Consider the following 13,725-nt stretch of genomic DNA (forward strand, 5'->3'; position numbering starts at 1 on the left):
AAGGGTCATGCACATCTGTCCTGCATAATTTTCTTTTAACACACCCAAGTGAAAATATTACTGGCACCGTATTTTAAATGTTCTCAGTATCACAAAGCATCAGGTCCATTACTCTGTTCTGTGGAATTGCAGGCTATGCCTTGCATAATCTGTTGTTGTTGTTACCCCACACATCTGACTGGGTTGTCTCAGCCACTCGTATGGCTTCCATCATATACAAAAACATAATACAGTGGTGCCTCGCAAGACGAAATTAATTCGTTCCGCAAGTTTTTTCTTCTTGCGAGTTTTTCGTCTTGCGATGCACGGTTTCCCATAGGAATGCATTGAAAATCAATCAATGCGTTCCTATGGAAATCGACTTCAGACCAGGTCCGGGGACAGTCTGTCCCCCGACCTCTTCTGAAGGCTGGGGGGGGCACAAGGGCTTTTCTTCCCACCCCCAGCATTTTAAAAAAACCCGGGACAGCGGAGGACTTCTCCGCTGTCCGGGGCGATCTTAAAATGCTGGCGGGCGGCAGCGAAGCCTCCGTTGCCGCCCGCCAGCATTTTAAAAAACACTGGGACAGCGGAGGGCTTCTCCGCTGTCCCAGGGCGATTTAAAAGCCCCCGGGAAGGCAGGCAGGGGGGAGCAAAGACTTTTGCCCCCCGCCGGCCTTCAGAAGAGGTCCAGGACCTCTTCTGAAGGCCGGCGGGAGGCGAAAGTCTTTGCTCCCCCCCGCCTGCCATCAAAAGCCGTCCGGGATAGCGGAAAAACGAAGGCTGGCGGCGGGAGGAGGTCTCTCCGCCCCCCCGCCAGCCTTCGGAGGAGGTCCGAGGACAGCGGGGAAGACGCGCTGCGCTTCCCCGCTGTCCCGGAGATTTCCCTATGGGCTTTCGTCTTGAGAAGGAAGCCCATAGGGAAATTCGTTTTGCGAAGCGCCTCCAAAACGGAAAACCCTTTCGTCTAGCGGGTTTTCCGTCTTGCGAGGCGTTCGTCTTGCGGGGCACCACTGTAAAGTGTTAAACATTAAAACTTCCATATACAGGGCTGCCTTCAGATGTCTTTTAAAGGTTATATAGTGATTAGCAAATGTCTGTTGACTCTTATCCAAGTCAAGAGAAATTATTTCTCTCTCTCAAACCTTGCCAGGAATCTTTGGCATCCAGCGCTTCTAAATAAGAAAAGGCACAGGTAATAATTCCTGGGTGAGTATCCTGCTTCAAAAGAGGGACCTGCTCTTTCCCAGACTAATTGCACAATCCGAACCACATGCACTTGTCCCTTTGAATTGAGTGGGGCTTACTCCCATGTAAATGGAATTAGGATTGCACTTTGAGATGGCTGGTGCCTTCATTATACACCTTTAGGCGCCGGGCAAAAACATTTTTAACCAGGCCTTTGGCTGATAGACATCCTATGACCTTTTAAATGTGTCATGGAATGGGGGTTTATTGGATTCTTACTATGTTTTTTGTGTTTTTTATATTGTCATTTTATGTTGTGAACGAGTATAGGGCAGTATACAAATGTAATAATAATAATAATAATAATAATAATAATAATAATAATAATAATAATAATACTTCTTTGTGGCTGCTAGAGACACAATAGCTGCCACCCCTTCCTAGATTTCAGAGGCTTTGGTTAGAATGTCATTGAGGCCCATTTCCAGTGTATGCGTACTTTGTTGCAGAGATCCACAGCAGTCTGGACATGCTGCTTGGGGCTTTCAAAACACGTTTTTGGCAAGGCTTTCTGCTCAAGTCCACCCTGGCCAACCACCCAGATAGCCTCCACTCCTAGCTGGACACTCAGTTTTATTTGCTTATTTCCTCCATGATTTGTACTTGGTACTACTGATCATTTTATTCCGCTTCTATTGCTCCAGTTCAAGGCATCATCCAATATATATTGCACAATTTTCTGATTTGACCTTGTGTTAACAATGCTCCCTGGCTTGGGGTCATCGAACAATGTTAAAGTCATCGTCTTCATCTTCCAAATCACTTAAGAAAATTCAGACTAAAATAAACTCTAAGGTTAATCCTCGAGGGACTGCTCTGGCTGCTTGTCTCTATCGAGGACATTTTATTCTTGTCTTAATACTTTATCTTGACAAATGATTGAATATTTGGTCTTCCCTTCTACCTCTTGGCTTTTGTTGCTGATAACCAAAAAGTCAAATCAGTCACACAACTGATTTTTTTATGAATGGCAAAAACAAAATAGCAAGTCACTTATCAAATGACTAGGTCTGCCTGAGCAGCCGCAAAAATTAGATGGAAGGTTGCCTAACTGAATGTTGCATGCTGACCCGAGAGATCACTTGTAATAAATGTATCTGCTTGCTTTCCCACTGGTTTTGTGAATTATGGGATTTTTCCACTTGGTTTTGTGAATTATGGGATTTGGCCCTGTACCTACCCTTTTACATTCAGCCAACTTTTTGTACAATTTTGTTATGGTTCTTCTCTAGAGTAGAACATAAGACTGTGCTCCTTTCTCCTCTGATCATTATATATACGGTATATGTGTAGATATATATATATATGTAGATATATATATGTGTGTATATGTGTGTGTGTGTGTGTGTGTGTGTGTGTATGATTCAGTGTGTTTATTTGGAGGCCAGGAATCTTAAAACTTTCCCTAAATGTACTCGTAAAAAACCCGTGACACCACTTTCATACTTGTAGCTGTGTTTATCCGCATATACGTTAAAGGACAACCAAAATCAAATGTGTGTTGAGAATAATAGCAGATTGAAAGGTGGAATCTTCAGTTCTCATGCCAATGATGAAACTGTCTCCTTGTAGATGGAAGGAGGGACACAGGCTGCAGTCCTTCATACACTTATTTAGGAGTAAGTCTTACGTAACATTCTTGGTATACTTCTGATTAGGGCATACATCAGTTCAAAAGCACGCCAAAAGTGCAAGTAGATAAATAGGTACCACTCTGGCGGGAAGGTAAACGGCATTTCCGTGCGCTGCTCTGGTTTCGCCAGAAGCAGCTTAGTCTTGCTGGCCACATGACCTGGAAAAACTGTCTGCGGACAAACGTCGGCTCCCTCGGCCAGTAAAGCGAGATGAGCGCCGCAACTCCAGAGTCGTCTGCGACTGGACTTAACTGTCGGGTCCTTTACCTTTACCTTATGTAACATTCTCGGTATACTTCTGAACAGACATACATTAGGACTGCACTGCTCATTTGTATCATTCCCTTGTTTTATTTTGGGGGAGATATGTTTCGGTGCCTACTTCCACTAGTTTTCATCATTTCTGCAGGTTGGTGATATGTATGGATACAGACATTTATTTATTATGCTTTTATCCTGCCTTGTTTCTACACCTTGTTTCTACTTTTTAATCTCACATAACCTTGCAATGAAGGTTGTAGCTGAGCAGGGATTTGAACTCAGGTATCGCAGTTCTGCTCTGAGACTCTAAGCACTAAATCAGTGGAAGCACCTCTTATATTTCTGATCATGTGTGCATGTGCCTTGCAAACTGATTCATTATTATTAGGCCTTCAAAATGTTCAGTTTGTTCCTTTTTTCTAATATTACTTGAAGCTCTGCTGTTCATTGTCATTGGGATTGCAGGGTAAGGCCATAATTCAGTGCATTGTTTTATGTACTTCAACTGCACTGAAATTTTAGGTTAGCATCCTTCAATTTCATTTTTAGAAGTGAATGTCGAGGTTAATACATATGTGTGAATATGTGTGTGCCTGTGTGTGTTCATTCATTTCCTTTCTAGAAAAAAATATATCACACCATTTGAAACACATTTTTCTGAGGCGACACCCAATATGTTTTGAATTACTAGGATTTCAAATAAAAAAAAAAGAATCTGCCAAGAAGCTTTCAAAAGTTTGCATGACAGGTCTGCTTCTCCACCTTTTGAAAAATATTCTTGGCACTCCGTCCTTTGGCCTCTTGGGACTAGAAATAACGTCACAGCCTTTTGAAGACATTGAGGTTGACCCTTGCTTTGCAGACATGCCTCCTTGTTGAAAACCTTTGAAATAATAGGTAGTGTGGTGGATAGAGAGGTGGAAATCAGCTCCACTATGAAGCCTTTGGACCCATTACTACATGGAGGACCATGCAGGCTGTCCCGAGTTCCTTAGAACAATGCCAGCACATGTGGGAAACCGGGGGAAGGGTTTTGTGTGTGCGCCTCTTCATTTTAAGCCTGCGTGCAATCACTGAAGCACATGGATAGGTCTTAGATGTGTCATCAAAGTTGCATGACGGCAAAAATGCACAAAAGGATCTGTATGTCTTTACATGTCTTCCAGAAAGAATCTGGGGTTGGTGGGGGCAGTTATCGCTAAAGCTGCTATGTCCTAGTAGAAAAATATATATTTGTGTATGCATATTTTTTCACCTTTGCACTCCCTTGTTGGTTGGCATCTGTCTGTCTCAAGAGGACGGAGTGTGTCTCTGGGAGTGAAGTCAAACTGCTGTGATAGCAGCACCAAAGTGAACTCCTTGAGGCGCAAGTTTTTAATTACATGAATGTTTAATTGTTTTTTAATGTTTTTTTCTTTTCCTGTTTTATCTGTAAGCCGCCTTGAGTCCCTGTCGGGGTGGGGAGTAGTAGTAGTAGTAGTAGTAGTAGTAGTAGTAATAATAATAATAATAATAATAATAATATACACTGGTTGGCATCTATCTGTCTTGGAAGACAATGGAAGAGTGTGCTTTCGGGGTGAAGTCAAACAGAGAGTTACAGCGCCTGCTGTGGCTGTAGAAACTAATACAGGAGAGATATGCTTTGTTGCAGATGAAGGCGTCTGGCTGTGCTTCACATGCACTAGGGTGTTTCTTCTCTCTGCACTCCTCCCAGTGGTCATTTCTCCTCTGGTCACTGCTGTGGATGCACAACCTGACTGTCTCCAGGCACTGCGGTTGTCTGCAAGGGATTCCTACATAGCAAGGTTAATGTTGCCAGCCTTCATGTAATGCAATAATATTAACAATGGGGACATACCAGCCTTGCAAATGTGCCTCCATTAAGTGCTTGTCTAAAGTTATGTTCTGTTGTAATGCCAGCTGATAAACTGTAAGGAAACCGGAAGCAGTTGCTCCCTGGAAGCCAGGCAGAGGAGCCAGAAACATTCCTTTGTTATACAGCACAACATGAAGAGACCTTCATCCTTCTCCAGCCTTCCATATTTCAGCACCTTTTATCGCATGTTGAGATCTCCTCCCTCTGATTTCAACAGGCTCTTTGGCATGCCTGCATTGAATTGGAAGCAGTTTCAATATTCATAATTGAGGGAGGGGCTATGGCAACTGTACTATCTGTGTTTACATATGCCTTTATTAATATGATATATTGGTGGTTCCAACTCTGCTTTGAAGGAAAACTTTTTAATCCTTAAACATAAAACGATACATGATTATCAGAGAGAGAGAGAGAGAGAGAGACCTCACTGAGATGGACCAAATTGGTTTCACATGTTGTTTTGGAATGACACAAGAGGTACATTGAAATAGGAAAATGGAAGGGAGGGGAGAATTTTCCAGGTGTTGTGCTTTCATATATGTGTTTGTGTTAACTTGCAATGTTCATTCAAGGAGATGAGCACGAACCACAATAAACCCCTCTAAAAGGAAAAAATGATACAGCCAGTAGAGTAATTAGGAAGCGGTTAGAGAAAAAGGCTGCAGCTGTCATAATTGCAGGAAGGCTCTTCTTAACACCCATCTAGTCCAGCATCCTGTTCTTGCGGTTGCCAACCAGATGCTCACGAGAAGCCTGCAGCCAAGACCTGAGTTCAGCAGCCCTCTCCGTCCTTGTGAGGCATACCACTTCTGAGACTGGAGGGTAGTACACAGTCATCATGAGTAGGAGCCATCAACAGCGAATTTAAATCCTTTTAAAAGCCATCAAATATGATGGCCGTTACTACATTGGCTTCTATAACAGATTAACTGGACCTTCCAGCATTCAGCTTCACTAGACCATCCCAGGTTCTGGCATTTTGAGCTCAGAGGAATTTCTCTCTCTCTCCTTTCCCTAAATCGTGTACACGTCTACTGTGTCCCTTTACACTCACCTTTTCTCTAAATCCCAAAGCCACAAATGCTGTAACGTTTTCTCATAGAGGAATATTTTCCAACTCTGCAATATCCTTTTTGAGGTGTGGCAACTGGAATTGGACACAGTATTCCAATGGAGTCACACTTGAGATTTGGAAAACAATGTTGTGATATTGGGAGCTTTACTTTCATTCTATTTCCTAATAATCTCGTGCATGGGAATTGCCCTTTTCACACACTAGGGCGACATTTTCTTCAGGCTATCCAACACCATTCCAATATCTCTTTCCTGGTCAGTCACTAGCAGTTCAGACACCAGGAAGTTGAGGTTTTCTGCCCCGGCAGGCATGACTTTACACTTACTACCAGTCCTTTTTCCCTAGAAAAATAGGCACCGGTATTCACCATGAAGTTGTTGCATTAAGTGCCACACTCTTTAACAACAACAAAAAGAGGTGCCAGTACCCCCTGAGAAAAAGCACTCCTTGCTACACCTTCCATTTTAATACCAACTCTGTCAGTTTGCAGAGATTATTTTGAACAATTTGGCGTCATCAATGAGCTTGGCCACTTCATCGCTCACCTCTAATTCCAGATCATTACATCTCTCCATTGTGACAACTGCTCATTTATTCCTACTCTGTGCTTCTTGTTCTTTAACCAGTTACTGATGCATTAAAGAACCTGTTTCCTGCTAAATGTGCTCAGGGGTCTTTGGTGAGGGACTTCATTAAAAGGTTTTTGAAAGTCGTAAAGGCACAATGTCTACTGGATCATCCCTATGCATATTCTTGACACTATTGAAGCACTCTAAAATGATAGTTAGGTCTTACCTTTGTGAAAGCCATATGTTTTTCTATATGCTTGGTAAATCTGTATTTAATAATGCTTTCCACCAGTTTACCCAGAACAGACGTTAAGTTAACTGGCCTGTAATTCCATTATTCCTGCTAGGGGTCCCTTCTAAACCATTGGGATGACGCTGGGCACTTGGCTGACATTGGATACAGAAGCAGCTTGCCTGTTGGAGTGGAGCCCAACTTCCTGGCCACAGTGTTGGAGCCCCTTTCAGGAAGGGAGAGGGCTAAAGTGGTAGAGAGGCTGGCACAGTGTGGTCACACTTGGCAGAAGTGTTGGATTGGCTTTGCTAATGCTCTTGGACTGCACTGGTCTCCCTGATACCTCTCCCCTCACCTTCCTGACGCAGCAGCCAGGATGCTAGCATTGTGACTGCCCTATCAGGTGAGCCAGTTCTGGTCAGGTGTGAAGGCTGAGAATAGGTACAAGCTAGATATTTTTGTTAGAAGACCAACAATTTCACATTTGAAATCTCTACAAACTCTTCGGGAGATGCCATCTGAACTCAGTGATTTGCTTGTTTTTCATTGGTTGCTTTCAGGGGAGATTTCCTTTCATGCCTTTTAATGCTCTCTTATAGCAAATTTATATCACTATTTCAATATAAAAAATGAAAAGGGGAAAATGATGCAATGTGTAGTCAAAGCTTCTCACCTACTTTTATGCATTATGGGAACAAACTGAGATTGGGGCAATTAATACAGGCTATTTGTCACTAATCCTCCATCTGTACTCAACAGGAAGCAGTCCTCAAACAGGAAACTTTAAATCAGTAATGGGAAGCTGTGACCTCTGCTTGTTGTTAGACTCCGGCTCCCATCAGCCCCACCAAGCATGGCCAGTGGTCAAGGATGATGGGGGATGTAGTCAAACCACGTCTGGAGGACCACAGGCTCCTCACCCCTGCATTCAATTAAAATGGACAAGAGCTCTGAAAAGTCTGTCTGTCTAGAGCTGCAATTATGTTCTATTGCAGCAGCAGCAACAACAACAACAATGAATCAGATCTGAGGGGGGAGGGAAACATCTAGGAAAACAACCCCAAAAAGCATTGGATTACAACTATTTGATTATGCTGCTGTTTTGATTCTCAGTTAAAAGTGAGTGAATGAAGGAGGGCAATTCCAAAGAATTGGGCTCATGTGGAAACAATTTTGGTCTCACTAGAAATGGAATGATGATGTACAAGGGACCAGAGAGTTGTGCAGAAGTACAAGGGATCAGATCTGCTTTCAGATAAAAGTTGGAATCCAACTAAACAGCGAAGACATGCTTTATTGTTATGCCTTTTTGTGTGTGTGTAAAGCAGGTGATATACCTAAGCCTATTGGCTCCTTCAACTACCTGCTCTTTTCATAGTCTTTCTAATACCTAGTAATTAGTATAAGCTACAAATGGTGTCAGTTATAAAAGCACCTGCAATGAATTAAAGAGGCACAGCGCTCAGCTGCAATGATGTGAAAGTTTTAAATAGTCGGTTCTCAGCAGAACAATTGCTCGTGGTGCTTAAATAAGCCCTCTTCAAGATGTAAAAATAAACAAATGGCGGGGGGACCTTAAGAGTGTGATCAAGTAAATTTAGACCCGCCGAATGAAATCAAAGGCACAGTAATAACAAGCAACATGTAATGAAGAAAGTATGTGGCTCTTTCCCATGCCTCAGTTTTGGGGTTATAAAAAATAGTGGCAGATTGTTGGTTCTTTCAGAAGGGGCTTGCCACCGCAATGCTCTTAGCTTTTGCAACGCCTTCAGTTGTCTTGTGGCACTGGAGCTGAACACAGATAACTCTTACTTTTGTTGTGCAAACTTTCCCTACCTCTCATTATAGGCACCCGATGGAAAAACAAACACCAAATAAAGCATATGGTGTTGGTTTATTTCTTTACAAGTTGACTAGGAGACAATGCTGGGTGGATTTCACCAAATCAGACGCTGCTGTCATTTCACAATACAGGAAATTTGGAAAAGGTGTTGCAGCTGTTTTAAATAATGCTCATTTCTCAGCATGGCTGTCATGGCTAGAATCCCTTCACTTCTTCCTCGGGATAAGATGCCAGGCCGGGGGGCGGGGAAGGGAAACAACTCATCATGGTGGAAATTAATTGGACTTCACTGAACACTCTGGAATGTGTTTAAACTGCCCTATTATAGTTTACACACAGTATAGATGCTCTAATTTGCCATAATTTCAAGTCAACTCTTCAGAAGATGAGCTCTTTCATCTGTTTCCTCCATTTGCAAAGCCAACTTAGGGGTGGGGTCAGGGCACTCACTTATCATAAGATCCACCTACATGTTTCTTGTTTGTCATGGACAGGTCATAAACAGTGAAAGCCACTCCTAGGAAGCAAAACTGCTTTGATTTTCAAGTGGTGTACACATCTTACGAAATACAAATAAATAAACAGAATGTGGTTTGGGATGGAATCATATTTGAGGGAGATTTCAAAATAGCGTAGTTGTTGTGGACCCAGTTGCAGTGACCCCACCACAGGAAGCCATTGTGGTGTAGTGGTTAAGAGTGGTGGACTCGTAATCTGGTGAACTGGGTTTGCGTCCCTGCTCCTCCGCATGCAGAGGAGTCACACTTGGGCCAGTCACACTTCTCTGAAGTCTCTCAGCCCCACTCATCTCACAGAGTGTTTGTTGTGGGGGAGGAAGGGAAAGGAGATTGTGAGCCACTTTGAGACTCCTGAAGGGGAGTGAAAGGCGGGATAGCAAGTCCAAACTCCTCTCTTCTTCTTCCTAACCAGAGTAAGGTGAACAAACTGGACAAGACAACCTTTTGCTCCTCTTCTCCTTTGTCCGGCTGTGGTCCTGAGGTCAGGCACAGCTGGCTTTTATCAACTGGGGGCGGAACAGAGTGAAGCCTGCTCCACCTGGTCCGCTCCCAAACCCCGCCCCCCTGGCCTGGCTGGATTGGCCCATATTTTAAAAACCTGGCTGGCAGGAAAGTCCGCCAAACAGAGCAGCCAGCAAGGGAAATCTCCTTACTGCCAGCCATCCTGACAAGTGTTGCTCCGCCGAGGTCTGCTGGGCCGGGCTGCAACTGCCACCAAGCCTGGGTGGTGTCTGGGTAGGCAACTATTTCATGGGAGGCTCTTCACAGCAGTGCTTGAGAATCCCTGAAGGATGCTACCTAAACCAGGCTTCCTCAGGCTCAGCCCTCCAGATGTTTTTGGCCTACAACTCCCATGATCCCTAGCTAGCAGGACCAGTGGTCAGGGATGATGGGAATTGTAGTCTCAAAACATCTGGAGGGCCGAGGTTGAGGAAGCCTGACCTAAACAGAAGAAAGTATTCTGCTTTTGCTGTTGTTAAAGGTGTTAATGCTGCTGTTCACACCGGTCTCCTTTTATACAGAAAAATAAGAAATAAGTTTGTGCAAATAATTTGAGGACCATAGAGTGTCTTTCCGAATGGAACATATTTAGGTTGAGTTCAACAAAGAGACATTTTGGTGTTGATGCACACCAAGATTATGTAGAAGGTTGAACAAAAGAAAGAAAGAATGAAATTGCAGATACACAATAGAAAATTCAGACAAATGCAACTGTAAATTAAATGTAAATGCAATAAAGGATTGCGGGGAAAGTTCAGTTATAAGGTGCAGATGTTTGCAAATTATATTTGCATGAAAGAGAGTGATTACTTGCCGCTCATCTTCTAGTTCGGATCAAATGTTAAAGATCCCTGAAAGTGGCATAATAAATTTCAGGTCTTGTTGTGAGGAAGGAGCACATTTTTACCACATGCAGATAAAGTAAATGCTTCCTTGTGGAGATTTCAGCCCTTCACAAGTACACGTGAGACTTGGGTCTGACTGAGGTGGTCACCTGTGAGGCTTTCATCTGTTTGATATTAAGGTGTAGCTGCCTTCATCCCCACACTTTTCATCAAAGAATCCAGATTTACAGACTTGGAATAAATTGGGCCAATTAAGCAGATTCATGAGCAGGTCGTAATCCCAGCCTTTTGATTCAACAGAATTCTGAATATTTTGGTGAAGACATGGTTGGTAGTTTCTTGGATTAGGCTGCCTGTGTCTGCAGTTTGCTGCTGAGTTCTGGAAAGGACCATTGTTTGCAGTTCGTCTTGCGCTGGAGTCACGCAATATGGACTAGAGTTTGTTGGAATCTGGTGGGCTCCACTGTGGATTTAGGAGGCTCCATAGAATAAATAGGCTTTGCTAGTCATGGGCAAAGCATGCCTGCTCTGACACAGCTTGATGGTGTAATTGAACCACATCTTTGCATGTGCAAATCCTTGAAGCCTACAAAACTGATGGCAGTCTGGTCAGAAGGTGGCAAATTGAGTTCTGCTGAACCTTTCTGTTGTTACCACCCATCTCTAGTGATACGGTGAGTGAGATGTTCCCCTGATGTATTTTCAAGGAATTCCTTGAATAAATATTACTTCAAAAAGGCATAGCATTAAACATAATTAGTAGAGAAAACTGATTTCTCTTTTCTTTCTTTTTAATTAAAAAAGAAAGAAAGGACCAAACAATTTTTTTAAAAAAGGTATGGATATAATATATGTACTGAAAATACATGTCTCCTTATTTTAATTCTGGAGGCTGGGATGCATCTGTTCAACATCCTGTGGTGAAGAATTCTGCCTTGAAAACTTTCCATTATAGCAATACATAGGATGAAAAGGTATGTTATGACTTGCAGATGCAAACTTTGAGAAGGCTCACCTCCTAGAATGCCAGCATGTATTAACTACTTAGATGGCAATCCTATACCCATTATACCTGGGAATATAAGCAAGTAAACTTAATGGAATTTACTTTTCAATCGACATGTATAGGATTACACTGGCAATTGCCACTGTTTCAGTGCTTTCATAATCTATGGAGGGAGAATAAATTCTAATGCAAATAAAATTTGGCCTGCCATCTGAGGTTTCTGGAAGCTGCCCTGGCCATAGTAAAAATAAATAAAAATAAATATTCCCACCTTGAAGCAATTGGGAGGAGTTAATTTGCCAAGTTGAAGTGAAAGTTCTATAAAATGCTGTTATTATTTAATTTTCATTAATGATTCCTCCCTCTTCTGTCTGTTGCATCATCTGTGTACCAGTGAAACGTTGCACACTTCTGTTTTGTTTTTGGTTTTTTGTTTAAAGAGAAAGCATTTTGAAGAGCCATATTTTAATTTCTGTCTGTAAGCAATTAGAATAATGTAGAAAGGGCTTTGAAAAGCTGCTTGATGCCAAATGGCTGAATGTACTTTTGTTGGAAGTGAAACGCCCGGCACATGACACACTCAAGCAAGCAAATGCTAAACAGGAATATTCTAAGACTTCTCTTCCCCTCTCTGCCCACCCTTGCAAGCCTCTTTTCTCTGGAGACCATGTTTCACAGATTTGGCTTTGGAAAAAGAAACAGATTTCTGGTTCCATTCTGTTAGGGGCCCTGGTGAACATTTCTTGCAACTTTAATTGCATCTTTTTTATCATCCACATATTCCACTGCATATTCCAGGATGGATGATATCACACTCCAAGGAAGCTTTACAGGGACTCATCAGCTGTTTTGCCCAAACCTGCAGGGAGTTTGACCTTACCACCAGCCTGACAAAGACCAACATTCTGGGTCAGGATGTTGCCCGCACTCCACACATCAGCATTGGTGACCACACACTTGAGGTAGCAGACAATTCTGTCTGCTTGGGTTTCACCATGACCAGCAACCTCCTCATCAATGTTGAGTTGGACAAGCCATTGAAATGGTTCGCCTCACCAAAAGGGTATGGGAGAATGTGAGCGACACTTCAACGCCTTCCACTGGCACTGCGTCAGGAAGATTTGGGGCATCACATAGCAGGACAGAGTCTTAAGCAAAGATGTGCTCTGACAAGCCCACTGTGCTGGGCGCAGGGGTAACCCGAGCAACGCACTCCAGGTCCAGTCCCGAATCTAAGGGTTCCGTGAGGAGTCAGTCCAACAGGGCCAAGGCAGGACATGAGACAGAAAACCAGGCAAGGTCAGGCACAGGATCACTGGCAGGTTCTGGCAAATAATAATAATAATAATAATAATAATAATAATAATAATAATAATAATAATAATAATAATTTTTTATTTATACCCCACCCTCCCCAGCCAAGGCCAGGCTCAGAGCGGCTTACAAGCAATAATAATAGCAACATAGCTCCTGCAACCTGGGGCGGGGTCCAGCAGCCTTTTATCTCTGTCGGGGTAACGGCCGATCCTGATCTCCCGGTGACTCACCTCCCTGTCTCGCCTGAAGGCGAGCACTCCTCCTGCGAGTACTCAGGTCTCTCCTTCTCTCAGACCTGAGTCTCTGCAGCTCGGGAGACGTTGGTTAGTTAGTAGACCCAGAGGCCGCCTCAGCCTCTCCTGACCCAACTGGTAGTGGAGCAGCTGTAAGTGATTGCCCAGCAGAGGACAACGAGGTAATCCTCGCATCTGGAGCCAGGGCAGGCTCAGGCCCCTGACTCAGCCCAGCTGGTGCTTGTTGCAGGGGAACCTGTGCAGACTGGGGCTCTTCAGAATCAGGCCCCAGACTAGGTTCAGCTGTCGCCTGAGGCAAAGGATCCAGTGCAGACTGAGACTCCTCTGGTTCTGAGTCCCAGGCCATCACACCCACATCCCCAGCATGTTTGCACTCACGTCTATGCTGACTTGGTCATGTCCACAGGATGGAAGATGGCAGGATCCCCAAGGATGTGCTTTATGGGGAGCTGGATTCAGTCACCAGGCTCCTCGGCAGACCAACTCTGTGTTACAAAGATGTCTGCAAACATGACATGAAGGCTGGCACGATCAACCTTGCCATGTGAGAATCCCTTGCAGGTG

At 43.6% G+C, this 13,725-nt stretch overlaps 1 protein-coding gene across 6 annotated transcripts in view; it reads left to right on the forward strand.

The window, feature by feature from the left end:
• The window catches only part of SUGCT (succinyl-CoA:glutarate-CoA transferase), a 287,447-nt gene that overhangs the window by 118,305 nt on the left and 155,417 nt on the right, over positions 1-13,725 (forward strand). The window lies entirely within an intron of this gene.

Source organism: Podarcis muralis, chromosome 12, assembly GCF_964188315.1.
Source record: "Podarcis muralis chromosome 12, rPodMur119.hap1.1, whole genome shotgun sequence".
Classification (NCBI taxonomy): domain Eukaryota; kingdom Metazoa; phylum Chordata; class Lepidosauria; order Squamata; family Lacertidae; genus Podarcis; species Podarcis muralis.